Source organism: Neolamprologus multifasciatus, chromosome 20 (assembly GCF_963576455.1).
Source record: "Neolamprologus multifasciatus chromosome 20, fNeoMul1.2, whole genome shotgun sequence".
Classification (NCBI taxonomy): Eukaryota; Metazoa; Chordata; class Actinopteri; order Cichliformes; family Cichlidae; genus Neolamprologus; species Neolamprologus multifasciatus.
Window position 1 is genome coordinate 31,086,773 of NC_140458.1, and position 27,435 is coordinate 31,114,207.

The window sequence follows — 27,435 nt, forward strand, 5'->3', positions numbered from 1 at the left end:
TTCACACTAACAAATGATAAAACTGTGTTTAAGTGAATCTAAAGTCTATTGCGTGAGTCTTTAGACACAGGTAATTTTTTACTTCCTGCAAAACAAACACTGGCAGCAGCCCTCCTAACCTCTTCAACTAGTTAAAAACAAGCATACTTCACTTATTGACAAAGTTTCTTAAAGCTTAAAAGTCTTACTCTATCCAGGTCTTTGGGCTGAAAATAATATGACGCTCCATCTTTCAAAGATGTACTTTTCCTAAAGCATTGTTGATTGCCCTGTGTCCATTACTTGGAAGGATTATGATAATATTCCACATTGTGCTCGGCGTGATGCACAGGAAATTCAATACTCAAAAGGTTAATGCAATCAATTAGGATGACAAAGGAGTAAAGTAAAACCCTCCTGCTCGTGGAAAAAAGAGACAGGAGAAGAGTGGGGGAGAAAAGGTATTGAAAGCTTGAATGGATCCAGAGAGAAAAGAGGCACTTGAAACGGCAGAAAAATGGCATTTATTCAACGTGTATCGTCCAAGGCCAACTAAATGAAACACACACAAAGTGTATACAAAAAGAAAGAAAAAATAGCTCTCAGATAGTGAATTGCATCATCCAGCACTCAACCAGTTGTAATTGAACAATACAGGAGCAATATTTTTGTTTGAAGGTAATCAGATACCTAAGCCAAGGAAAAAGTGGCCAGTACTAGAGGCTCGAGCATCGATTCGTAATGCTCATAACGTTCTATGGTCTTTTCCCCGTTCTGAGTCAAGTTTTGTCTCCGCACTCCATTCCCATGTGCATTGTTGCATGGGCTGAATATTAACAGCACAACAATTGTGTATGGGAGAGATATCTTTTGTTATTTAGATAGATGTTACAATCCCATACAACACAAAGGAGTCTCATCATTGCAGATAAATGGATAAACTTGGATGGCGGTATTGAGCTCTACAACCGTTGTAATAATCCATATTACCTTTTCAGCCTCACTCTGTCAAAATGGTGATGTATTAATCACATTTCAGCAATCCTCCATGGCTAATGATAATGTTATGAGAGTCTGGGTGGCAATATTTCGCTAACGTCTGCAACGCCTATTTTCTGCCGATAAGTTGTGCAAGAAGAAAAGCCTAAAACCTTGTAATCCACTTAGGTAAGGCAGTAGACTTACCTACTTCTGCAAACACACAACCTCATAAATCTACTGCACCTTCACATTCTTAAAGACTGTCGAGCCTGAAAAAACTCCAGCAGATCCTTCATCCCACTTTGTTTGTACCAAATGAAGACATGTTTCACATTTCAGACCGTTGCACAAGGTAAAGAAGTGTGCACGCACAGGCCCCAACAGATACTCTGTGTCTTTCTGTTAGTCTCCCTCGCAGCAGCGGGAGCAAATAAAGCCAAAAAATATCAGAGCTTCAGCGCAATCTCCAACCTAATATAATTTAGCGAACATCTTCAGCAAGTAAGCTATTTGACATTTTGTTCCTGAGCGGAATGTTATAAATTAGAAAAAGAAAAAAAAGGATTAGACTTAAAACATTGATTTTCTGCCAAGCACCCTGAAGCACTGCCTTTTTATTCTTACTCTTAACTTCCATTTAGCTCCTCTGTGAACAAATAAAGAGGAATGTGAGCAACAACAGGCAGAGGAGCTAGTGTTAGGCGGTAACCAGGGCTTTATGTTTTGACCATAAGAATCACTTTTTTTTTTTCCAGGGGCACCTGACCTACATCGCATTTTTCTGTTTGGGCATTTTCAGGTCCAGCAGCCACGTCACACAAACAATGGAGCAAAATGGGCTTTGAAGTCAGCCCTGAATGAAAATGGAGGGGCTGACACATGAAATGCCCTCACAGCTGGGCTGCCCCAAGTCAAAAGAAAAACAAATACTTTGAATGAGAGGGGGACACGCCGCTCCTGTCTGAGCTTCCTAAGGCCCTAAGCCACCACCGGGAGGTGGGCTTTCACGATATGCCGGTAATGATGGATGGATTGGGAAGAAAGTCTATTCACATGGAGATGTTACATCATAAATATTTACACAGGGCTGCCGTTTCCATGTAGCCTTTGCTTGTTTTGACACACTGGAAAAATTTTAAAGGACAAAAAAAAGAGTGCAGGAGAAAGAAAAGCGCAGAAAACGAAAAGGCAGCCTCTCTTTTTTGTTATTATACTATACTGAGTGATACAATAATGCTAAATTGAGTTACACGAGTTGTTGCTCTTTTTCTCAGTGAGACAAATTATCTTTCCTACGGCAAACTGTGGGCTTTATTTACTTTTATTTGTGACTGAATGAACTCGTGTTTATTACAGAATCATTGCCCTCCTACACACAAATTCTGAAAAACTGACAAAACACCAAACAAAGAGCCTGAGTTTCAATTATCTATCGTCACAAATTTTCTCTAAAGATCTACAAGTGCTGGTGGGGGGAGGGGGGGGGGGGACAAATATAGAACAAACAATTTAGCAGATCGTCACCTTACTTAACAATCACACCCAGTCTGCCTCATCTATCACTGCGACCAAAGAGAAGTAAAAGGGAGACATCAATGTTGTTTGTAAGCAGCCATACAAATTTCTGCTCAGTGAGCTCAATTAAAAGCCTTGAGGTCCCCCGAGACCCCCTGTAACCAGTGAAAACAATTTTGGCAGTTTAATTTTCCTCCCACTGTCTAAGAGAGGGACTCCACTTTCTAGCCTCTACGTCTGTGGGAGCCAAAAAGAGAAGGAGGGGGCGGGGTGGTGTGTGTGTGTGTGTCATGCCAGCCCCGTGTTGGAGCAAGCTGGCCTTTATGATTAGTTGCATTAACGTATATCAAAAGCCAATTAAACAAACTGTACCCAGTTATGCTGTTGTTATGCGGTCAGAGGCAGGAGTCTGTAAGTAGTCTGCACAACAGTCGAACCTTAACTTTGCTTCGACTTCCAAAGGAACTTGTTTAAAGATGTCCCCGAGTGCGCATACCTGTGTAAAGGGAAATCTCAGCTGACCCTCCTGTTTGCTGTGAATTATCCAATCTTTGTGGAAATCTGGGAAGCGCGCTGGGTGTGCATCTTAGGTTCTGATTGATACAGGGAGTGTGTCTTCTTTCTGGTGCGTGAGTGACACCACCAGAAACAAAGGAGTGTTGGTGTAGCCCTCCACCTCAATTCCCGGCCATGCCAACCCCCCTCGCCCCCCCCACACCCGGTGATAGCGAGGGGTCTCTGGTTTGACATGAGACAGCCCAGACTGTCACTTCTGAATGTTTAGATCCCTCTTGACTAGGAGGCCAGGGGCAAGGGCTGTTGTATGCATCCTTATGACAGACTCCCACATCAGCATTGTGCTCATACCAGCTAACATCATTAGCACAGAAGGTTTCATCTCAGGGAGAGGGGAAAAAAAAGCAACCCAGTTTCTTCAAGTCACAAGTCATTAGTGTCCTCTCGAGAGTCAAATTGTACAGAGGCAGATTTTTTTTTATTTTTTTTTTTATCAGCAACAAAAGGTTTTATACTCTTGTTAATTTGGTGGATGTCATCTGTACTTAGATGTCTGTGTCTAATGTCTGTTACAGTAATAAATGCCATAAAGTGGAAAAAATTATATTATTTCGTCGAGATGACAACGTGGGATGCTGCTACAACAACATCTAAACATAAAACAGGCATAAAAGAACGGTTCCCCAGATAAGACGAGTACAGCGTGCAAAAATGGAGAAACCGCAGCGCTATAACGTGCTGATTTTATTACCGCCAGTGCAAAGTTCCAGTTCTCTAATAGATTATTAGTTGTATTTTTATATTCTATATGTAAATAAGCAAGTCAGCTAACACACTTCTCAACAGCTGTTTATGTCAGGAAACAAAATGGGTGTATTTATAGGAAAAAGAATAATTCGGTTGTAGTAGTTTTTGAGTCAGCCTGACGGGGTTTCTCACAAACAGTGTTAGGAGTGCATTTGGTTCTGTATAGATCACCCATAGTAAGAAAGGCACAGACAGAGAGAGAGAGAAAGAGAGAGCGAGGGGGCCCTCTTTGGAAAACAGATACATCAGTGAGCCTGTATAGTGTACAACATCGCTGTGAGTTAATCAGTTGGAAAATAAAACGGTGGGATTCTAATAAGTCATTTGTCAATTTTTACAACCCCCAGACACATTGATCCACGGGGATTAATGAAGATGCCTGATATTGTTGGAGATATGAACAGGGGAGATGGTGGGGACAGTAATCAGTCATGTTGGGGATTTGTCCTACCTCGTTTTCTCTTCCTGGGGAGTCACTGCGTACAGGAGCTCACCTCATCTAAAAAGAAGAGCAAAGGAAAAACATTAAAAAAAAAAAATAAACCCAGGCACTGATTATTCCGATGTATATGCACGTGCATACGTGTTCTGGAGAAATCCATACATTTACCCAGCTCAATCTAATCTGCAGTGGCTGACATAATGTAACGAGCCTCCAGATGATGCAAGAGGAAGATGGGTACTTTTTGTTCACTCCTTTCCTTTTGATATGCAGAATAATAGTGCACAGATACCCGGCCCGACGTCCCAGCTGGGGGAAAGCAGTGACTGAAGGAGGAGACTATAGTTTGCAAAGCCCATTGAAGCACGGGGAGAAACTGTACAGAGTACAGTCGTGTATGAACCACGTCTGTTCATATTTCAGCCGTTTGCCAGAAATAAATTAAGTTGGAGTATTCTAATAGTAGCTTCCTACGTCTTAGCTGAAGGTGAGTTGACACAGTCTTATAGAGCAAACAATAAAACAAATCACTTCCCTTTGAAACCTTGGGGGCAAGGCTTACTTGTTGGCAGAGATACAGAGATTCAAATACTACTCAGATAACGAACACAGCTGACGGGGCCAGAGTATGTGATGAGATATCTCCATATTCATATTGTGGAAAAATGGCATTCATTGTTAAAACATGAACCTGCTGCTTTTTCTCATGCGGAGACAAACACACCCTCGTATATGACATTAATAAGCGCAGACAAAGTTTTAAATCAGGGCAGAAACTGACTTTGGCAGAACCAGTTGAGTCACTCTTAAATCCTCTCAAAAGTTTCCTAACCTTGAGAGCCCATGCATCCCAGAAAAAGTAATAATAATTCTAACCTGATCTTCCTACTTATTTTATATCTCCCCTCAGCAACCTAACTTCTTCTCGGCAACAGTGCAGTTATTAATTCATGAGGCACTAATTAGTTCTTTGTTTAATTTTGTGTTAAACAGACTGACCGGAATGATAACGACTCGCGCTGTAGCGCTTCGGTCCCATGCCACTCCTGTTTGCTACAACAAGGGAGCATCGTGCGACTAGCATGATGAACCCAATTCCCTTCTAAGTTGCACTTCATTAAGTCAAAATGTGACAAGGAGCTTAGAGGAAGAACTGGCAGATCTGATCATACATAACAATGCAGGCCCAGTAAGTTTGAGGGGGGGGGGGGGGGGGGGTGCTGGTGCACGAGGTGGTGTGCGGGGTAGTGGATTCCAGCATGCATGTTGATAATTTTCTATTTTTAACCCTTGGGGGCCGTCTTTCATTTTCCTTTAATTGTTTTTGTTCAGAGCTGCAGTGTCCTCTTTTTAAATTGCAGCTCCTATCAACTCTGCTGATCAACCCCCTGTGCAACATTGCAAGCAGACAAGTAAACAACAGGGTTGCCCTTTTCTGGGATGTAGTGCAAATGCTCCGGTAACATGGTTGACAGTGCACACGCGTACATAGGGTCAGATATTTACACATTATGTCCAAGGAAACAGTGAGACGGCATGTCGGAGGTGCAGCGGCGACAAACGAATTGAACTTGAAAAATATCGTTTTTGGCCATGTGAGTTGAAAAACCTGCTGAGTGGAAACAAAGGTAAAAGACAGACGCTTGATCACAGTGCAAGAATGCATTAAGGTAGTGCCATCTACCCATATTTTAAATGCCTTTTAAGAATGTTTTTGTTAAGGGAGTAGTTGGGAAAAACGTCATTCACGAGAATCATAAATTTACCGTGTCAAAGATTTTTATTAGCTGTCCCGAAAAAACCTCACCTTCTACATACATGCCTTTAATGGCATGCCTTCACTCGATGCCTGAGTCTTAAAAGAAGCTATACACACACTGGGTAAACCCTTCAGTAAACTACAGTCATCAGTTTTGTACATGTGACAGATAGCACTTTCATTGGGATCTTTTTTTCCACTCCAAATCATCTGCTGACAAGCTTTGCTAAGATGTTTAGCCTCTCCAAGTATCTTCCCACTGGCTGAAGATATGATAAAATCAAAAAGCAGACAAGTAATTACACTGTATAATAGGCAAGATTGGCATTTTCAAAATCATTTTCATGTGGATGGAAATGACATTGCACAGACTATTCTGTATTCACTGGTGCAGATAAATAAACAAGGCATGGAGAAGAAGGGGGGCATACAGAATGCACAGTACAATGGCAAGCAGGTCAGTAATTAGAAACTCTGTTTGCACAGTAATAATTTTAATATATTCATCAGGAAACAGAGCATGCCTAGCATGATAAAATCCTATCAAGAAACATATCCCAACTGCAGCAACCTTTTAAACATACTGGAAGCTCATTGTTGAGAACCTGAAATAGCAAAATAAATATATAAACACACAAAAAATTAGAAAAGCATGCAGCTACACAATCCCTACATTGCAAATTTCTCCCTTATAAGTTGTCGTTATAGCAAGGCAGGGATATGCAACTCTTTCGAAATGCCAAAAAAGTCTTCGGTCTGGATCAGTACCTGCAGGTAAAAGTGCTTCTGGAGCTTTTGACCTCTTTTTATCCAAGTGCAAACAAGCTGAAGCCCTCCAACACCAAAACATGTTCGGCGTTGATTGTGCGAGCAACACGTGTGTAACCTTGTTTGTTATTGGGGGTGGCAGTGATGATGCTATGGAAATTATTGCAAATTGCTTAAAGGACTCCTGACACGTAAAAAACCTTGACCTCGCAATGGCATTTCCCAAAGTCAGAATAATGTGTATTTGTTAGAGAAATTCAAGGTGGAGCACAAAGGTAATCAGCACGAACAACATTTTTACAGAAGTTCAAGGAACTCCAAGCTAATCATCTACGAACTGTGCAGCTGCTTTCATGCATGCATATGCCGATGGCATATATATATATATGTATACGCACACAAGGCAAACCACAACCGCATACACTAAAGCTTTCTCTAAACTTAAAGATGGTACACAAGACGAGCAGATATATCCCTCTGTAATGTTGCAATTATTACCAATATAAATAACAGGAACACATGAAAAGCTACTCAGCTCAACGGAACAGTTTTAAATAATAACCCTCGTTGCTGTAATGACTGCCAGTCCATTGTCTGAGTTTCCTGGTTTCATTTCCCACACATAAACTCAGAAACTTACTAGTTTACGTGACCTCATTCTACATGAAACAACCTCTAATTACATGAAGTGGAAGCCGCAACAAGAATACACTTCTCACTGAATAGGTCTGTACTTTATGTCTTCGAGCCTGTTTCCTTCTGAGTTTTTAAACGCGCTGCAGAGTGAGCAACTGATCATTTACTCATGCATATTTGACAGCACCTAGTAGGCCCCTTTTTGTTCTGTCACTTCTGGCTCCTATTCTCCTTTTCCCCTAGGAGAGGACAGAGTCAGGGGCTTGAGGGCAGCTACCTACACAGTTCCGCTGTCCCCTCCTCGCCTAATTTTTGTTGTCCAGCCCTTTGAAACCTCAATCTCATGCAGAACCAAAGAATGGTGATCCATGTGCAACAAGTGCCGGTGCCATGGAAACCCCCGTTTTGCCCCCAAAATATTCCTTTTTATCCCTTTTGAAGACCTGTCACCAGGCAAAGCAGGCATCACACGACCCTGGGCCTAGCCATGACAAAGCCTATTTTCTGCCTGCTTCTTGATTGATTAAAAAAGACTTTTTAGTAAAACCATGTTAAAGGACACAAAAAGTGACACACAGAAGAAAAGGGATCTCGCGGATGGCCCAATCAGACGGGTTTCCCTGTACTAACGCACAAAAAAAAAAAAAAAAAACACAAAAAGAAAAGAAACAATATCATAATCGCCACAAAGGAAGGGTCAGGCCAAAGCATGAAACTCGACAACAATGGTAATTACGAAAATGAAAGAAAGACGGGTTGGAATTTGGTAGGTGTGTTACGTTGAGCTACATATCAGATTCTTTTACATGAACTGTGTGATTTTTTTCCCTGGAATCAGACGACTGAAAACTCGCTTCGCTGTAGCTCTAAATACTGTGGTGGGGTTTCTCTTTGGAAATGACGCTCTTGTCACCCCAGGACATTCATATCCGAGCATTGCTCTAGGTTATTACCGGTTCCCACCACATTTGGGAGTAAAATTATACACGCAGGATTGTAGTTCATGTCTGATGCGATCAATATTCTATACGTTAGACGGGTGACGGAGCAAAAAACAAAAAGACTGGCTCAGCTGCTCTGCATGCGCCAAACGAGGCCATATTACTAAAAAAAAGCTATTTTTCTGTTTTTGCTGGCACTGTGTCATATCTCTGTGACTTAACAGTTTTTGCTCGCAGAACATGAGCTGACTTATGTGGCAACTGGTGTATCATGTTATATGTTTTAATATATCAAACGTGCACAGGAACACTTTCATCAGCACTGAAGAAAAGAAGCTGCTCTCTTTGTTTCTGCGTAGAGATGTGGAGCAGATATTTACCAAGAGGATAGGCAGGGGGTGGCGGCGGCGGTGAGGGGGCGCAGAGAGGAGGAGAAGCATTAGAAGCGTCCACACATGAGCAATTAGTATTCCAGATCCTGATGGTTCTAAACACAAAAAGGCCTCACCAAATCCCCACGGCGGAGGTGTCAGACAGAAAATGACGAAAATCTGCTCCTTGACAGGGAGTCATTTATATTTTAGCTTCGTTCCATTATCTTAACGAATCCATCATCAGCCAATGCAATATTAACAGCAGAAAATCAACTCATTAGATCCAGGGGGATTTAATCAAGATTGCAATCATGTATGCGGTTCCTGGAGAGTTGGCTTCTTCTTTTTTTTTTCTTTTTGGTCCTTTCCACGTAATTGCCGCATCTCAGATCTTAATAAATTATTCTCGATCTGAGATTGATGCCCTTTTTTTTCTCATTGCCTCTCACGCCATGCACTCACTGTCTCCAACTATAATATTTACCATAAACATTATTATGTCATGGGCACACAGTTTAAAATGGCCTTTAGCTAACTCGCAGAAGTAATTGGCTTCTCCAATTCTCTCTCGTTTCCTTGCTAATTGCCCAGTGATATTGCTAACAGTTCCCCGAGAAAGAAAGAAAGACAGAAAAGAAAAGAAAAGGCCTCTTTTGCACAAGCTGGGATGTGTTGCTAGGATTTTTCAACCTTTATATGTGGATGTAGAAAGAATTTGCCGTGTTTGATATTGCTTAACAAGACATGCAAGCAGATGAAAGGACATTCCACTTTTGATATGTAAAACTTTATGTGAAACCCTGGAGGCAGAGAGAAAATAGAAAGAGCTCGAATTTCAGGTGGATATTTTTTAGTCATTTAGTCTCAGTTTCTGGAGAAAAAAAACAACACCCGATAGATAACTGACACTCACGCACACAGACACGCAATTCTTTAAATCTTAAGATCTTTTATCAGTTAAAATTTAAAAACAAAACTGCTGTCCTACGCTGAAACTACACACTGTACTTTTAAATCTACATTTTCATCAGAAACACTACGCATTCATCGTTACCTGTTACTCTGCGTCCAAACATGTTGGATTTGTTGTATTAAAAGTCAAATAATTAATAAAAGTTCAACTGAAACTAGTATAAAGATATTTTATACTGTTGTTGTGTTTTTAGCAGCTGCATCTCCTTTTCTTTAACAGCACTCTATAAACATTTAGGAAGTGTGGAGACCATCTACTTCTTCATTTCATAATGTTTTCTGAACTAGAGGTCTGAACTGCAGGCACACTCTTGGACTTTTACAAAATCTAGACTGTGATTTGCAAACATAAGCAAGGTCTTCTCTAAAAGACTCACCTGTATGGCAGCAATATGCTGAGCCAAAGTCTGTAAGTACTGTGCAGCATTAAAGGTGAAATCACAAAGGTGCAAGTTGACCATGTTTAATTCACCCCGATGCCATCTGACCAGTGATAACACTGAAGATGGTCATTCTTGTCTTTAGCTTGAACACGGCAGCATCCGCGATTTGGAACAAAATGAAAGCGCGACAAAGTTTTCCACTTAACCTGAGTCTTTATTAAACATGCTCAGGTTCACAGACGGTAGCAGGATGTCTGGACCTTGTTTATCTGTTTCTCTCTCTCTGCATGGCACAGATTTGCATTAACACCTGTAGATGCAGAGATGAACTGTGTTTGCTCACAATGGTTGTGTTCCTGAGGATTTCCTGGAAGTGAGTCCAAGCAGTGCTTCCACTGCAGAAGAGAAACGTGAGTTTTTAATATTATGGCATCTCAGAGAGCAGAAATCAAGGGCATTCAGTGCTGTTTTTTGGCCTTGATCCTTGCAAACAAAGATTTCTCTGAATCTTTTAAAGAAGCAGATGATAAAATCCTCACAGTACAGTTCAAACAAACAAACAAATCTTTAAAACTGAGCTATTTTTTGTTATTGCCACAGCTTCTAACCCCACCTTTGGACTTCTTTAAATACTTGCAAATTGATGCAAATGTTCTGAAACTCATCTTTGACACAATATTTATATGAAACCAGACTTCAGGAAACATAATCTCATTGTTTTAAAGCGAGGCGCATGCAGTGTTGTGTCAACCAGCTCAGCTGCAGCTCCATGTGATGTTGCTAATGATGCATTATTATTATTGATGCCGACAGAACTTTTAAAAATGCATTCGCCACATCAGATAGAGTGAAACCCAAACTCTATATTTATCCATTTATACCACCTGATAGGATGACGGGGGAAAAAATACTCTCCGGCTTCATTATTACTAAATAGAAAAATTTGCTTTTAAATGTAAAAACCTTAACACAGCACAAAGTGGTGTAAGTATGTGTTACATGTGGCTTTGGGAGGCTAAATAAGGAGATAAAAGAAGGAAAATAAGGAACTAGGAAGCACCACCCAGGTCATAAGAAGACATCAGCTGTTTCAAAAGTTTCATTATTTTTTGTGAAGCTCTATCTTCTCTCCTGCTTTCCCTCATGCGTGTGACCACAGAGCTTCTTGCCCCTCACAGACAAGATTAACTTCTAATATGTTCAACATGATCCAAAAGTGTGAAAACTGTCAGAGAGACCTTTAATCTGCCTATGGAACAAAGCCTTTTGTACAAGGACTTACCTGACCTTGTCACTGCAAGTTTAACTTGCTGTCTGTTAGGCGATATAAAGCCCTAGCCAGTGCTTCTCTTCCACCCCCTCCCTCTAAGTCTTTTTCCCTCCCGCTGCCTCGGTCTCTCTCTCGCTTGCTCGCTCTTCCTATGCACAGAATGGGGGGTGTGTAAGTACAGCACCAAATGCTGTGCTAATCCCTGTTTCTCTGAGATGGCCAATAGTAAATCCGAGCCCTCTGTAAACCAATCTCAGAGTTTTTTATCTTGATTTATTAGATTACGTGGCCCGGGTCCCTGAGCCCATGCTACACATACTAATCCTAATCGGAATAGACAAGTATTAGGCCAGTTCAAGGGGAGCTAAACAGCAGCAGTGGCCAACTTTCAGTAAGAGGGAAACTACAAGCTTATAGGCTCGATGGAGCTTTTTATCCTTTTTCCTTTTTTCTCTACTTACATTAGCAGAATGAGTGTGTAATTAAATACATAAATCCTGACACACCAACCCTCAAAAGGCCTAAAAACCACTGAACCCCGTCCAGTTTGGCTTTCTTTTCCCTGCACAATGAAGTTACTGAGCCAAGCCCAATCATTTGTATTTTTCTCAGATTTTTAACTGTGAGCAAAGCAAACATGAAAGTCCCATTGAAAACAACTGCAAGAATTAATTTTACATCTCAGTGAATTCAAGGCAGTGTTGTCAAATTATAAGCAACAGGGCTATGTAACTAATTTCCCTTGGTCCAGAGATCTTAAGTAATTTTCATCTGCGATAATAAATCGCACATAATTAGTAAGGTGTCTGTCCTCTGTTTGCCTTTTGCCACTAAAACACGGTCACATTAATGTTACTAACTTTAAACCGGTATGAAAGGATAGTTTCAGGCATCACACAGTTTTCAACCAATTCAGCCACTGCGGATGGCAAGTGGGTTAGGCTGGATGGAGTCCATGTGACACATGAGGCCAGGGCTGGGGAGCATTAAGAAGTGTCTGCTTGTACACTAATGCTGGTGGCAGCTGTTAGTCTGCCAAAAACTGCAGCAGCAGCAGCAAGGATATCCTGAAATACTATTGAAAACCGCTAAACCTCCTCCTCGCTGATGTAAAGCTATACAGCTGCTCGGCGCCAGTACAATCACTGATCAATCTGGGAAAGTTAAAAATGGAGCCAGCTTTGTGGACTAAACACGCTGCTTTTCAGCTTAGAAGGTCAAAGTTGAGATCTCCAGGGAATACCGAAGACTAATTTTGCTGTATTTTAGAAAGTTTGTACAGCAGCCAGAACAAATGCAACATATGCTGACGCATCTGTGCGTCTGCGCCGCAAACGATGCGTCTGGTTGTGTATTCTTTCCGAGAGTACGCGGAGATTTTTTTGAGGCATCACCGGAGCACAGAGGTTGCCCCTGCCCACTGCCCTCGGGGGTGACAGGGGAGCTAAGGGAGATGTGACAGCCATGTCTGCTCCCTGTATGTGTTTGTTTGCCCCTGAAAACGAGACACCAATCTCACTCCAGCCCCCTGGGCATGTTTAGCTGTGCCTCCACCGCACCGCCTTCATCTGATACAAAGTGGAAGTCCACCCGGTAATAACATGCATCTCCGCTGGTGGGGTGAAAGTGGATACATATACACTTCAGAGTTGGCTGATACATCCCCCCTTGTATTTCAGCTGAAAACTGAAAGATTTCCGGCATTATTACGATAAGTAGTGTCAGGACGCAGCAAAGCACACTTTGAAGAAGTATCGCTATAAAAAGCCTAACATAGCATGTAAAGTGTTATGCGATGTTAAAAACATGATCCACTGCTTCTCCATGCCAAATAAAAGTGAGGAATGAATTTCCTTTGCACTTGTGTTTTGTCCTTAGACCCAAGAGTCACCAAGTGTACTTTGCAAGGAATATTCATTTCCTTAGGATGGCCTCGTCAGCCTTGTGACCCAATCCATATCCATTCTGTCCTGTCTGCCCTCCCCAGTCACTGCCTCTTTTCTGTAAGTGGCAGATATTTCACCTGCCTATCAGTTTCCCTTTAAACGTGCTGCTATATGCAGGAAAGGCACCCATATAGGGTCACTGACTGTCCTCTACAGGCCCTCTTTGAAGCTACTATCTGGTCGTCTCTACTTCCCCTCCTTCTTCTATCACTCAAATTACAGTGTGTAGAGGTCACTGGTAGAAATGGGTTCAACAGAGCTGATTAACTTTGATCTAGTTCTACATATTATTGGGATGGAAAAAGTACAAGCCTTGGGAGGCTCATGACTTAAAAAGCGGATCATAAATTTAGGCCTCCCTAATTTATATTTACAACGGGGAAATAGTAGGTTTCTTTAATTTTTCTCCAGTGCCTGGAACAGAGCCTAGAAGATGTTCTGCAATGTTGTGAATGCCTGACTAGAGCGCACACTGTGTTAGTAAGAGTTTGCTTGTGTATGCGGTCCACAGTTTACTAGCAAATAATGGGAATCAGATCATTTCCATGCAGAAATGTGCAGCGGGAAAGAAAGCAGCTGCTTCGACGTGAGGAAGGTAGGAGGAGGTTAAAAGGAGTCAATGGAGGCTAAAGAGACAGCAGGTCTACCGATGACAGAAAGAGTGGCCAGGGACTGCAGTTCAGGACTTCTGGAAACCACATCAAACAGACTATGGAGCGCTGCCAAGATGAACACACACCAACTGTTGCAAAAAAAGAACGCGAGAGAGGAAGAGGGGAGGGCGGACAAGTGGAAAAAGGACAGTTTAGTTTAAAAAATAGAGGATACACAGATAGAAATGTAGGGCCAGAAAATGGGGAGAAAAAGAGAGACGGATGTTGCCACAGAAAATCCAATCCATCAATATTAAACACAGTATCACTTACACATTTTATGATAAAGTAATAATTTAGCTTAATTTGGTTTTAGGTTAATTTCGTTTATCATGGAGCAAAATAGTAACCATTGGCTGGCTCCAGCATCTCATATGGGGACTCAATCCACTGTTAAACTTGGTCATTCTAGTTATATATTAATGAGATATTGAGTATTGAAATAAATGAGAACAAGAGTGGAATTAAAGTAAAAGAAGTGGCAGATATGCAGGTGTATGTAGGAGTGTTTTCAGGTGGGAGGCGTGTAGACGATCAAATTTATTTTTAACTATGTAGGCTTACTGATATTTGACCAAAAACATAATATTTTTTTTAAAAGTTGCTGCTGAGTTATTACAGCAATATTTGGTTAGCTTATAACTTGATTTGCAATGAAAATATGACATTTTAAAGTCTGAGCAGTACAAAAAACATGTCTTGTTAACTCTTACTAGGTAAAAAATGAGGTCGGTCAAGCTAAAGAAAATGTATCATTAAAATTTGATATTAACTATTATTTATCTAGAACTTTTCAAACGTAAGCATTTCTTTGGCCCTGTCTCAAGTCACAATGTTTTGTACCTTTAATTTGCACTCAAGTCGGCTGCTGGTGGACATCCCAGGCTCTGGTTGCTTGACCTTTTAACATATTTATCCCGCTGCCATATGTGATTCAGCGACTCACCGGAAGTCATTTCACTCACTCGGCTCAAAGTTGCCAGAACTGAATCGCCCGTTGTTATTTGAAGTTGTCGAATGTCACCGTCTTTCTATGATTCGTGGCTGCCATGTAGTAGCAAATCGTTTCATGTGTGGACGCCCCTTAAATACTGATGCTAGCTAACAACATAACATATTATTTTATCAGACATTGACATTACACATGTTGTGTTGTGTTGCCGTCCGTGCCGTGCTTGATTTCAGGAAATACCCTGTCTAAATTTAGAAACAATGCAAATAAATTCATCATGGTGCAAATGTACCAGTGTAAGTATCCAAATTTAAGGAGTGTGTGTCATACAGCACATATATTGAAATTACCACGGGTCGGTTTAAATCGAAAACATTTTATACGTGAGCAAAATGAAGACAATTGGAGGATTAAATGTCATTTATAAAGAAATCTTTTTGACTACATTAGTAATTAATATCATTAACCGGGTTATTTCAGGGTTGTGCCTGACAACTGCAGTTATGTTGTGTGACTGTTTGTTTCTATTCTAACAAAACGAGTAATTCAGGGTAAGTCTTCTTTCTGTTTTGACTAAGGCTTCTACATATTTCAACTGTTACCCAGAAGAAAATAGAACGATGACAGGAAAAGCTATACAAAGAATCAACAAAGTTTAATGCAACAGCTTCATTATTTAACACGATGCTATCAAAACTGAGACTGATAAGGCACTATAAATATTCTACAGCGCTTTAAGCTGTTTAGAAGCGCTACAACTGGCCTTATTTATACTAACTGCTCTATTATTTGTAGTGTGTCCAGAACCCCCACACCCACCCACCCACCCACTCTACAAGCCTGCAGTCAGGCCCTGTTCTCAGGGCTATCAGAAACCAGCCACTTGTTCAGCACCTGACTAATACCCACTATAATGTCACTTCTATATTTGTATCCTGCTAATCTGCTCCCAGGCTCCAATCTTTTCCACTTTCTTGCAAATTTATCACTAGACTGAAAGACTGCTGCCAGACCCTAAGTGCCTCACCCTTTTAAATTAAATAGTGGCATTTGTGATAAAGCCACTAAATTCCTTATCTAGCTGACCTGAAGAGTCTTTCAAGGCAAAGTGTCACTTTTCCTAAACTGGAGCACTTGTGACGCCATACACCCCACCCTATCCAACTGCCACACAAATGCAGACACGCAGGCAAGCACACACCCATGGACTGTCAGTTTTCTTGTCCTTTTCAAGGACAGGATTGGGAGCGAAACACAAGTGAGGCTTGTTGGGGAACAGACAAGTGCTTTTACAAACGTATCTATAAATAGGCAGGTTGTGGTTGTTTCCATTTACAATGTAAATGTAGTTTATCTTCTAAACTAAGCTGTCTTGTTCTTACGGTAACTAAAACTGGAATAACAGTTTTGAGGCTCGACTATCATGTGAGCAGAGAGCAAACTTAAACCATAATATTCTTAAATAGACAGTAACAGAGGTGTGGAGGACATTCCAAGATATTCCAAGCTATAGAATAATATAGAAATGATTAAGATACATAAGTTATCCAGTTACTCTGAGGCAGTAACGTGTGTCTGTGTATGCCGAGCATATTCAAAGCCCCACATATTTTTTACCTTAACTAATTCAACTAAACCCATCTTAAACTATGCAAAACCTTCTTAATTGGTCTCAGAGAAGAAGTCACGGCCAGCAGCTCCAACTTAGGTTATCTTGTCCTGTGTCTGGACTCAAAGAAACACTCGCCTTGTCAATAAATTTTTGTACACTTCCTTCCCATTGTGGATTCATGACCTAATAAGGCACTGTCTGAATTCTGGGGTTATTTTGAGTTTGTGTGATAATGCTCACGCTAACTTTGTCCCTCTTTAGAGATTCTAACAGGAGGCAGCCAGGAACTTTCAGATGATGGCAGTTTGATCAGATAAAAGAGAGAGCTTAAGCTCTTTTTTTTTTTTTGAAACTATGTTTAATAAAACTACAAATAATCACAAAATTGATATCAACTATACTAATTATACTCAGACTAGTATTAGTAAGTAGGTGGCAGGCACACAAATATAACAGGACAGAATAATCAAATGAAAATCATCCAGAGTGCTTTCATTGTTTTCACCAGCAGTGCTGCTGTTTTCATGCATACATGTTTTTTGGCCTTTTCTCGTGTTTCTAATCTGTTTTTGATAGGGTGAGATGTGACTTCCTATCCGAGCCGCTTCTATTGTTTTCCTGCGTTTTTAGAGGAATGAGGCTAAAAACAAACTGTTCCTATGTAGAAGGTCAAACAACATTGTTATGAAACGAAGAAAACGAGACTAAAGGTAAAAGCGCACGACCAACAGGGCATTCCTGTTCCAGAGCCAGGACCTGTAAACACCACTTTGTTGATCTGTAATTAAGAGGAAGAAAAATCTTCACTTTAGCACTGTGGGCTTCTCGCAGTGATACTTCCTCTTAGTCTCAGTCTCTTGTGTTTATTTATCAGTTTCTAAAACTGTACGCTGAAGGACTCCTTGATTATTTAGACAAGACACAGGAGTATTTCCTGGGCCAACAGAGTGAAATCTCTGATGCAGGGCTCCAAGCAGGCAGCTTGCTTAATACTTGACCCGTGACCTCTCCTGGGTAATAATGCCTCTGTATCTATCCTCACACACGTAGCGGCACAGAACAATCACACATTCAGATGCCTGGAGAGGTTTCACAAAGCCGTGAGAAACGTAGTCGAAAAAGTTCCTATTTCTAGCGACTCTTGTGATTTTTTTTAGGTCATACCTGATCAAAAGCTTTCATTTATAAAGTCAAAATACGAATATATTGAATTAAGAGAGCATTAACTTTGAGAACACTATACATCTTCCATGCAAAAGTCCCTGATCTTTGGAAAATGTTTTGCCCTTCTTTCCTTTCACCAGAACAGAGCCACAGGAAATCAGCTTTTAGCACTTTAAGCAGCACTTCCAGACATCTAGATTGCCCTCTGTTTAACATCTCTGGCATTTTCCATTTTCTTCACATTTTTTTACAGTACACACATTCACCCCCACAGCTGTTCCTCCCTTTAGTCATACTCGCTCCACACAATTCAGAAAATCTGCCATAAAGTCAAGCAACTGCAAGCTGAGAACTGCTCGCAAAAATAAAGGGCTCTCAGAATAGATAAATAAAATCTCTGTTATCCAGCTGCCCTCCCTAAATCACTCTCAAACCCTTCAACAAGTGGTCACAAGCCGGGGCAAAACAGACTCTTTCAATAGCACATGACAACCACAAAAGAGGATTCTGTTAGATTCCAAAACTGATTGCTTAAGTTTTACAAGTAAAAACTGGGCTGATTCTGTATCTTTGAACATAATTACAGTATGTCCTTGTATCATCCTTCCTGTTGGTAAAGTAACCGCTTAGTGCCCTGCATACATTCCTGGGAATAAAAAAAAAGAGAGAGCATTCTGAAAGAAGGGAAGTGGGAGGTTTGTCAGGCTTATTTTCAGTCAATATTTTAGGACTTTGGCTTTTGTGAGAGAGGAAACTGGCTGTGAACACCCATAAGCAGAAAGTCACACTTTCCACGCATTTCACATATCCTCCACGGTATAGATGTTCATATGTGGACGGAAGTTACAAGAGGTTAAGAACGGTAATAGCCTGATTGTTTTCTTTTCCACTTTTCTTAAGCGAGACTAAATCCCACAGATTCCCGGCCTGCCAAAATGACCGTGTTTTTACTGTTTTGGCACTCGGATTTCTGCAGCCTCAAACGTAAACTCATCTCCAAAGGCCCAAACATTCGCTTGCAGCCGCAGCGCAGCACAATTTGCCAGAAATACTCTACACATGCTGCTCTGAGCTGACCAGATTTTCAACCAGCTGCTAATATTACGCCATTTCAGCTTTTCTGGCGATTGATCAAATAAGCTCAGAACACTTACAGCGCAGAATAATGGAATTGCTTCGAGTGAAATTCAAACGGCTTTCAAGTAAAATGCCTACTTTATTGCACTCGCTCGGTCTTTCAACAATACTTAAGGATTATCTTTTCATAAGGGTGTCAAAGCTCCTCAAATGTTAAAAGAGGTTTCACAGAAACACTTTCTATTATGAAATGTGGTTCAAATAAAGCCAAAATACCCACTTCTTCACTTCTGCTAAGGTGTTTGTGACCAGCCACACAGCATACACAGAAGCCACTGCACAAGCACTGGTCCCTGTGATTTAATACAGCTAACAGTGGTCAGACTCACCAAGACAATAAATCCTCAGTCAGCCAAAGGATGGTCTCAAAATTCCCTACAATAAGGCTGCAGATAAATGCCATTTTGTGCTCACTGCATTGTCTGCTTGCCTCTATTCTGGTAATCTAATGTGTGCTACATGCTCTTGGTCACCTTGACTTTGGTTGCCATAGTGCACAACACAAACATATCCCCACCCAGAAATACACCAAATAAGGCTTGGGGGAAAATCTCATAATCAGACGGCACAGAGGGAGAGGCAGATATAACCTTAAATATATTGTAAACAGGTCAAAGCTATTCCTTTGTGTACATATCCTGTGCATGCAAGAGGTTACCGGTGACACACACGCACACAGTCTGGCTAATTAGTATACAACAATAATTGTCCTAAGCTCAGCTATTGTTGACTCAAAGAAAATGATAATTGCACGGGCATCAACAAAAAATAAATTGAAGTTCTTTAGAAGAGAGAGGTCTTTGAGGACAAGTCTGTTTGTACCAAAAATGACCTTTAAACACCTTCCTCCAACACAGAGGAATCAGGCTACAAGAAGGCAGCCATCCTGTCTAGCTGTCGACCCCGGCAGATGTGAGTTCTGAAGAGTTCAAAAGAATTCTGCATGGGGGCACCGCCATTTACATAATCCTCCAGATATATTCCCCTGCAACCTAATCAAATTATTCACAAGTCTAGCCCCTAACTATGTAGACCATGCGATACACAGCCTTTCCATTACCAGCCTCTGTGTCTTAATCATATCGAAACAACCAATGTCACTTTTCCCTTTAGATTGGCCAACAGACACAGCAAACAAAGCATGGCTGTGTCTGACACACAAAGATTTCAGACAAACAACATCCTTCCCCCCGTTGTCCACTTTGTTTGGCATTTCTTATTGTCCTGGGATTTTATTTACTTTTGAAGAACAGAGTGCACCAAGAGAAAGAGAATTTTATCACTGGAAGTACACAATCTTAAGACAATAGCACATTATGTTCAAATGATGCTTTCAAGGGAAGTTAGCTGTTGGAGTAATTAGCAGGGCAGAGTCGGAGCTATTGAGAATAACTTTGAAAGACAACTGCAGATGACACGAGGGATTTTGATAATCACGGGGTTGGGTCCCTCAAGGCCTAATCCGAAAAGGAGATAAAAACAGAAGTGCTGATTCGAATGCAAGTATGATTTATGCAGAAACGTCGAGCTCGAAAATATGGTTCTTTACATTGTGCAATTGCTTATAACGTTTGTGGTACATTCCAGCTTTCCGGACTGGCTGTACCACTTCTGTTTTGCGGTGCAGTGCAAAAGAAAGAACATGTAATGTCCTACAAATGAATAAAGTCGCTCCAATATCAGATTTGAATCCACGATGACGCTAAGTGACATGATATACGATGAAAGAGCTCTACTGTTTAATGCAATTTGTTTGTTTGTTTGTGTGTGCGTGCAGGACACACCTCTGGGCACAATTCAGAATTCAGAATCAAGTTATGGCTAACATCCATGTTTTTCCAGACTCATAAGTTATATAGTGTGTGGCTTTACGTGTCAACAAAAGTAGACAACAAGCATGAATGCTTCACAAACGTCTCTAACCCAGCAACATAGTCCAGCTAGTCAAAACTGCCATTTGTTTCAGTTAGAATAATTACTAGAAAAGTGTCTGTGCTGACTTCAAGCTGTAAAGACAAAAGTATTGGGCCACCTACACATTACACCAGGGGTGGGGAAGTCCAGGTCTCAAGGGCCGGTGTCCTGCAGGTTTTAGATATCACCCTGTGTCCACACACCTGAATCAAACGATTAGCTCATTACCAGGCTTCTGGAGAATTCCAAGGGATGGTGAGGAGGTAATTTAGCAATTTAAATCCGTGGTTCTTGGATCAATGACACGTCTAAAACCTGCAGGACACCGGCCCTTGAGGCCTGGAGTCCCCCGACCCCTCCTACAGGAGCACGAAGCTCCCAGTGCACTGTTTTTGTGCTGATGTTAATACCAGAGGAGGTTTGGAGCTCTGCAGCTTCTGAGTCGCCGTAACTGTTATGCACTACTACTACGCCTCAGCCCTCAGTAAGCCGCTGTGTAACTTTACGTGGTCTGCCACTTCGCGGCTGAGTGCCTGTGGTTCCTAAACACTTCCACTTTTCAGAAATACCACTTACAGTTGATGCTGGAATATCTAGGAAGGAAGAAGTCTCACAAACTGACTTCTTGCAATGGTGGCATCCTATCACAGGACCACATTCAAATTCAGTGAGCTCTACAGAACAATCCAGTCCTTCACAAATGTGGACTGCATTTCCATGTACTTAATTTTATAGCCCTATGCCAAGGGGATTGAAAATATCCTTCAAAGAGTAAGACTGAATGGTCCAATACTTTGCCCATTTAGAGGATTTTGGATGTAAAATGTGATAACACTGGAATTTTTATCACATTAGAAAAATGTGCTAAAAAAATGTGACCTGTTTTGTCATTTTTCAACCACCAAAGTCAAATCAGTTTATCATCAAGTTCAAGGTAATATTTGTGTCATATTTGAATTAAAGATTTCCTCAGAGCTTCCAGAGAAATATCCAGTCTATTCTCTGGGAAAATACTGCGTGACATTTCATCCGAATTCACTAGGCATCAGTATTTTAGGCACACGCAGTCCCATGCAAATTAGGAAACCAAACTGACGAGTTTGCTTTCTCACGCGAGGTAAGCCCTCTCTGGACACCAACAACTTTTAGGAAGTGAAAGCAAAAGTGTTCAAATTAGCCGACGCTGTTGCCAATGCTCGTCACGGATATGTTTCATGGCTTCCCGATCACAAAATGTTACCGGAAGTCTTCCAGTACCAGCTTCTTGAACTGTTCGATGAACCTGGGCAACCACTGACATGATAAAGTCATGGGGATAATTTACCCGTCATTTCCTGCCGCTTTCTGACTGCATCTCTGATTTTTAATATGGCATAACTCCACATCTAACCACAGAGACTGAATTTCTATATGTTCATTTTGTGGTTATATTAGATAAACCTCCAATAAATGCAACCAATCAGTCACTGTGTGGAGCTCTGTATAATTTCCATGTCGCAGGAAGCGCAGATAATTTTCTTTTTCTTGTTTTTTTAAATCAAATTTGCTTTTTCAGTTCAATAACACAAAAACTGCAACAAAAAAGTTTCACCTGTTCCAAAACCATAACACACATGATCTCGTTGCTCCTTTACTTAGCATTGTTCGAGGCTGAGAAACATCATCCCCATTGTTAATCAGCCTGTTTTTGCTTTGTGTACGATATGCTGCCAGGGGGTAAAGGGTTAATGGATCAGCCAAAGTTTACATCCCATATGCGGTCAATTTTCAATGACTTCTTTTCCCACATTGAAATAAACTATTTTATGTCTCCAAATATGCAGATCATTTTGCTTAATGAAAGATGCTTGACGTCTCAGATCCAATTAATATGCAAATGTAAGTGAGGATTTATTTGTGACATTCTGTATGGGTGAGAGAAAACAAAAAGGCTTCTTAACAGTAACACTAATTGCTGTGACTGATTGTCACATATCATCATTCACTCTGAATCTTCTAAATACCAAAATTCTGATAAAAATTCTCACATGCACGTGGTTAGATATATTCATTTTTCTTTGTTTATTGGTTTGTTATTGCTCTACAGTGCACTGTGTCTTGTTTTGGCATGTTGACAGGAGATGCTTAACCAACCAACAATCTCTTACCCTCTGCAGTCTACATGAAATAAATAAATAAATACGTTCAACACATAAATAATCTTTAACTTGCATTGAGTTTAATGTTATTTTTTTTCATTTAATGTTGTAAACTAAATCAATTTGATTTTTATGTAAGAGCTGTGAACACGTGCGGCACGTTCAAGTAGAGAACGGCGCATTTTTGGTGTATTTTGATTTTTTATGACGCACCGTACGTTGGACAACAAATTAAAATGCGTTAAGACTACGGCTACTGTGGTTCCTTCATCTGATTAGTCATTACTGCTTTGTAAAACAATACTGTGAAAAGGCTGTACTAGCACAGATGTCACATACTCAGACTTTATGGCTTTCACACATCCAATCTCGAGTCCCACTGTATGAAAAGCCAGACTCGTGCAATTCATCTTTGATGTGGAAAAACCTTCAATCAGTGATGTATTTATCACTGTAAAATAAAATCAATAATGTAACTCAACTATTAAAATCCTTTAATGGATGGAGCAATATACTTAGCTGTTTGCATCATCCTCAAGCTTTAATGCCAGAGGCACTATAGAGAATAGGAGTTGCATTTCAAGAACCGTAAAGCGTGAACGACACCTATTGTTACATATTGCTTTAATGTACAGTAAATATTAAACTGACAAATTTGTCCTATACAGGACTTTTAAACCAGTGAGCGCTCATCCAGCAAATATATTTGTATAACACACAGTAACTGATTTCTTAAACATAACGTAACAGAAAAATTATGTCTGTCTTATATATAAGTATATGTGCATCTCTATTTTTTTTTAAAGTACATCACAAGAATGTACACCACTGGACAACCCTAAGCAATTTATATATTTCACTGGGTGAAACAATGATTTAGTGCACTCTGATCGAGAAACACATCCGGGGCTGTAAAAACAACAATCAACCACTTTGGATTAGAAGACCATATGTCCTTTAACAACCAAAAAAAAAAACATGCTGACGAGTAATAAGGTAGGTAAAATAAAATGATCCACTGACATTGCCTCTAATGCTTTTAATCTTCTGGTGATATCTTTATAGCTTGCTACGTTGCTTTGTAAGGCAAACAAACCTCCCCGTCTGGCGCGGAGTCAGTTCAAAGGACAGCACTTGGATCCAGATTTTTTGAGTAGCTGCATCACCTGTTACATGGAAATGAAGCTGTCTAGGTTCTTTGCTGTATTTTTAATTCCAGTTTTAGGCTCAGTGAAGGAAATTCAGCTTAGTTTTGCAATTTATTTGGGATTTTATCAAGTTTAGTGAAAACATACAGATCTGGCTAATTGGGAAAATATATTTGTTAAAAAGTTTGCTGTTTGAAATCTGGCGACGGTGCCAAAAATGTCTCGATCGTTGTGTGCTAAATTAGCGGTCCCCAACCTTTTTTGCGCCACGGACCGGTTTATGCCCGACAATATTTTCATGGACCGGCCTTTAAGGTGTCGCGGATAAATACAACAAAATAAAACTAGTACCGGTACCGAAAAAAAGAAGATTTATTCATAACACACGTGAAAAGACCAAGGAAAACCGAGTAACTGATAAAAACGATAACAAAATAACGCTGAAAACCGATAAAAACCCTGAAAACTATACATTTCACACCTGTGCCTCAACTCTCGTGGCCCGGTACCAAACGACTTACGGACCGGTACCGGTCCAAGGCCCGGGGGTTGGGGACCGCTGTGCTAAATGATTCAAAATGTTACAAACTGCCTGAATGATAAAAGTGACGGGAGAACAGAAATTGGAATTCCATCCAACAGACTTTATTAATGTATCCTGAAATGTGGGAATTTGCTAATGTGTCACATTAATGCAAACTTGATGCTGGTACCCTTTTAGCATTTGGTCATTTGTAGTTTTTTGTAAACAAAAATGTCGTTTCTGTTTGTTCGCTTTCTTTTAATCCAAGCACTTTTCCCGAAAAGTATTTCAAGTATGAAGAAATTTCAGGTATCACGTTGGAAATTTCTCATCCTGCTTCCGGATGAGGGAAAGTAACATTAGATACTCGGGCCTACAAATCAGCAAAATAACTGTACTGCACGGTACACATCCGCCACTATAGATAGGCCAAGCATATTCATACCCAAAGCTTAACAGGACTCTGCAAAGTCTTGAGCAAACGTATTGCTCGTGTCTGAATCTGTCAGTGTTTGTGTGTGCACTTGATGTCTGTTTGCATGCCGACCTAGCTTCAGATTGCTGTTTGAGGATGTAATTGCTCTGCTCCTCTCCTCCTCGGAGTGGCCCAGGATGGATCTGCGCGGGCTGTTTAGCAGTCAATGGCCGGTGCAGATTGTAAACAGATCTCCCATGAATTGCGGGTTTAGCGGTTTTGTGAGTCTCTAAACAAGGTTCTACCGATAACGCCATTCTCTCCCTGACAAAATCAGCCACTTTGCTGCAAGGGTGTGATTTGAGAGGTGCCAGTCAATGTGATTGACACTATTAATCCCCCACAGGAGCGAAGAGGTGGAGAAAACAAACCATGCCCTTATAGAAAACATGTCCCTGTTTAAATCCTACTTTGGGTAAATATTTCACCTATCCATCTAACTGTGCAGAAGAGTCAAGCATGCGCTGGTAGGTGGGAAAGAGTTTCAACTGCATTGCTGACTAAACCTATGTTTAAAAGAAACAAACAGACAAAAAAAAGTTGCAATCTTAGCATAAGTAACAACTGAACACCCTCACACACACATGCACACACACACACACAAGCCCCAGTATCTTAAATGATCTGCACATAACCTATGAGAAGAATATCCAGCGTGTGCTTTCTAGCTCACAAGCTCATCCATGAAACTTAAAACTGAAATGTGAGTGTTTCTCTTTGCTTTCCAAAATCACTCTTGATTTGTATGCTGTCATCCTGATTAAGACCTGAGACAGTTGCACAGCACTGACATACAAAGCACACTGTGGCTTTTCAATTATAAATTAAGCTCTGCTGGCCAGTAGGAAAGCAAGTCATCAAGCATTAAGCACACATATTAATTTTCAAAGAACTAGCGGTAATGGGAACATCTTGGAGACAGCGGCGATGACTTGTCTGAAGCTGACAGGACACTCATATTAAATACTTAACCATAGTGGGCGAAAAAATCCTTTTGTAGACAGTTTTTAAACATGCATGCACCCTTACTCATAATGTACAGTGTCAGTGCGAGAAAGTATTCAACGTGACGTCACAAGTCAACCCATGTCTAAAAACCGAACCGCTGATGGAAAATTTTAATTTCACGGGAAACGCTGCGGGAGCTACGATAAGACTAATAACAGGAGCGAGACAAACACTGCAGAGTCCACCGTGCAGTTTGCAAAGCTTTTTGTTTCCGTGATGTGTTTGACAAAAGTACAGAAAAAAAAAATCACTAATGAAAATTACAATTGCAATTACAGGCCAAACTCTTTGATGTAATCTGGATTGCTTTCAATTATATCATAATATTTCAGCAATTAAATCAAGTATCTTTACAAAAGGCAAAGTGGCCTTCTGGACAGATTTTAATGTCCCTAGTTCCAGTTAAAACTATAATTCAATAAATAAAGAGGTCCTAGTCACAACAAGTGGTAAAATGTGATACGGGAAATCTGAAAATGCCAGCAAACTTTTTTTTCGAACTTAAGGGGACTAATCATTTAATTAACCAGAGAAAAATCAGTCACCGGATCTGAAACAGCAGCAATTTTTATTCACCAGTCGACCTGTATGATGGACTAAAAGAATATATGCACTGTGCCAGACTATATGTGCTGTCTGTACATGTGCAAACAGGCCTAGCTGTGAAGTTACCCAGTGCAGTACAAGCAGAACCATGTGATTTCTGCTCTGTCCATCTGTCCATATTGTAAACAATAGGGGTGGGGGAAAAAATCGATACTGTGTAGTATCGTGATATTTTGTTTGCTAATAATGTATCGATACAGGGACAGCAGAAATCGATATTTTGTTACAAAAAAGGTTTTTGTGCTCTGACTTCAGAGCATGTTGATCCTTTTTCTGAGCAAGAATCCTGACATTCCTTCACTGTCCAAATGTGTTTAACTTTTTTTTTGGCAACAATAAACATGACAGTTTACGTATTTTAATTTAAGACATGTTTTATTTTAATTAAGTTTAAAACTTTTTTTATTTAATGTAAAATTATATTTTGTTTTAATTTACTTTCAAATTCTTCAGTTGCTGAAGGGGCTGCATAGTTTTCATAAACTGCATAGTTCAAAATAGCTATAATTGTACCAGATGGTTGCGTTCAGTTAAGTTGGACTAGACTGTAATACAAACCGTTCAAGTTTGTCAACAATAAAACTGAAATGAGAGAAAGACTGAGTGTGAGAATTTGATATTAGATAAAATGAATATTGATAAAGTTTACCTTTATGTACAGAATCTGAATATCGCAAAATATTTTTTTAAAAATCGCAATAATATCGTATCGTGCGTTAAGTATTGTGATAATATCGTATCGTGGGATGTATGGTGATTCCCAAACAAACAATAACTCTGACTTTTAGACTTTTACCAAAGTATAAACATGCTGTG

The 27,435-nt window shown here is 40.4% G+C and overlaps 1 protein-coding gene across 4 annotated transcripts in view; it reads right to left on the minus strand.

Moving 5' to 3' along the window:
- casz1 (castor zinc finger 1) overlaps nucleotides 1-27,435 on the minus strand; it is a 177,400-nt gene that overhangs the window by 87,599 nt on the left and 62,366 nt on the right. For 3 of the 4 annotated variants that reach the window (XM_085146464.1, XM_085146465.1, XM_085146466.1), the window contains one exon: nucleotides 4,250-4,297. The gene's annotated coding sequence lies outside the window, so the exon portion shown is untranslated. Of the gene's footprint in view, nucleotides 1-4,249; nucleotides 4,298-11,355; nucleotides 14,616-27,435 lie in introns of those variants that run through there. The other variant, XM_085146468.1, reaches the window with a different exon arrangement.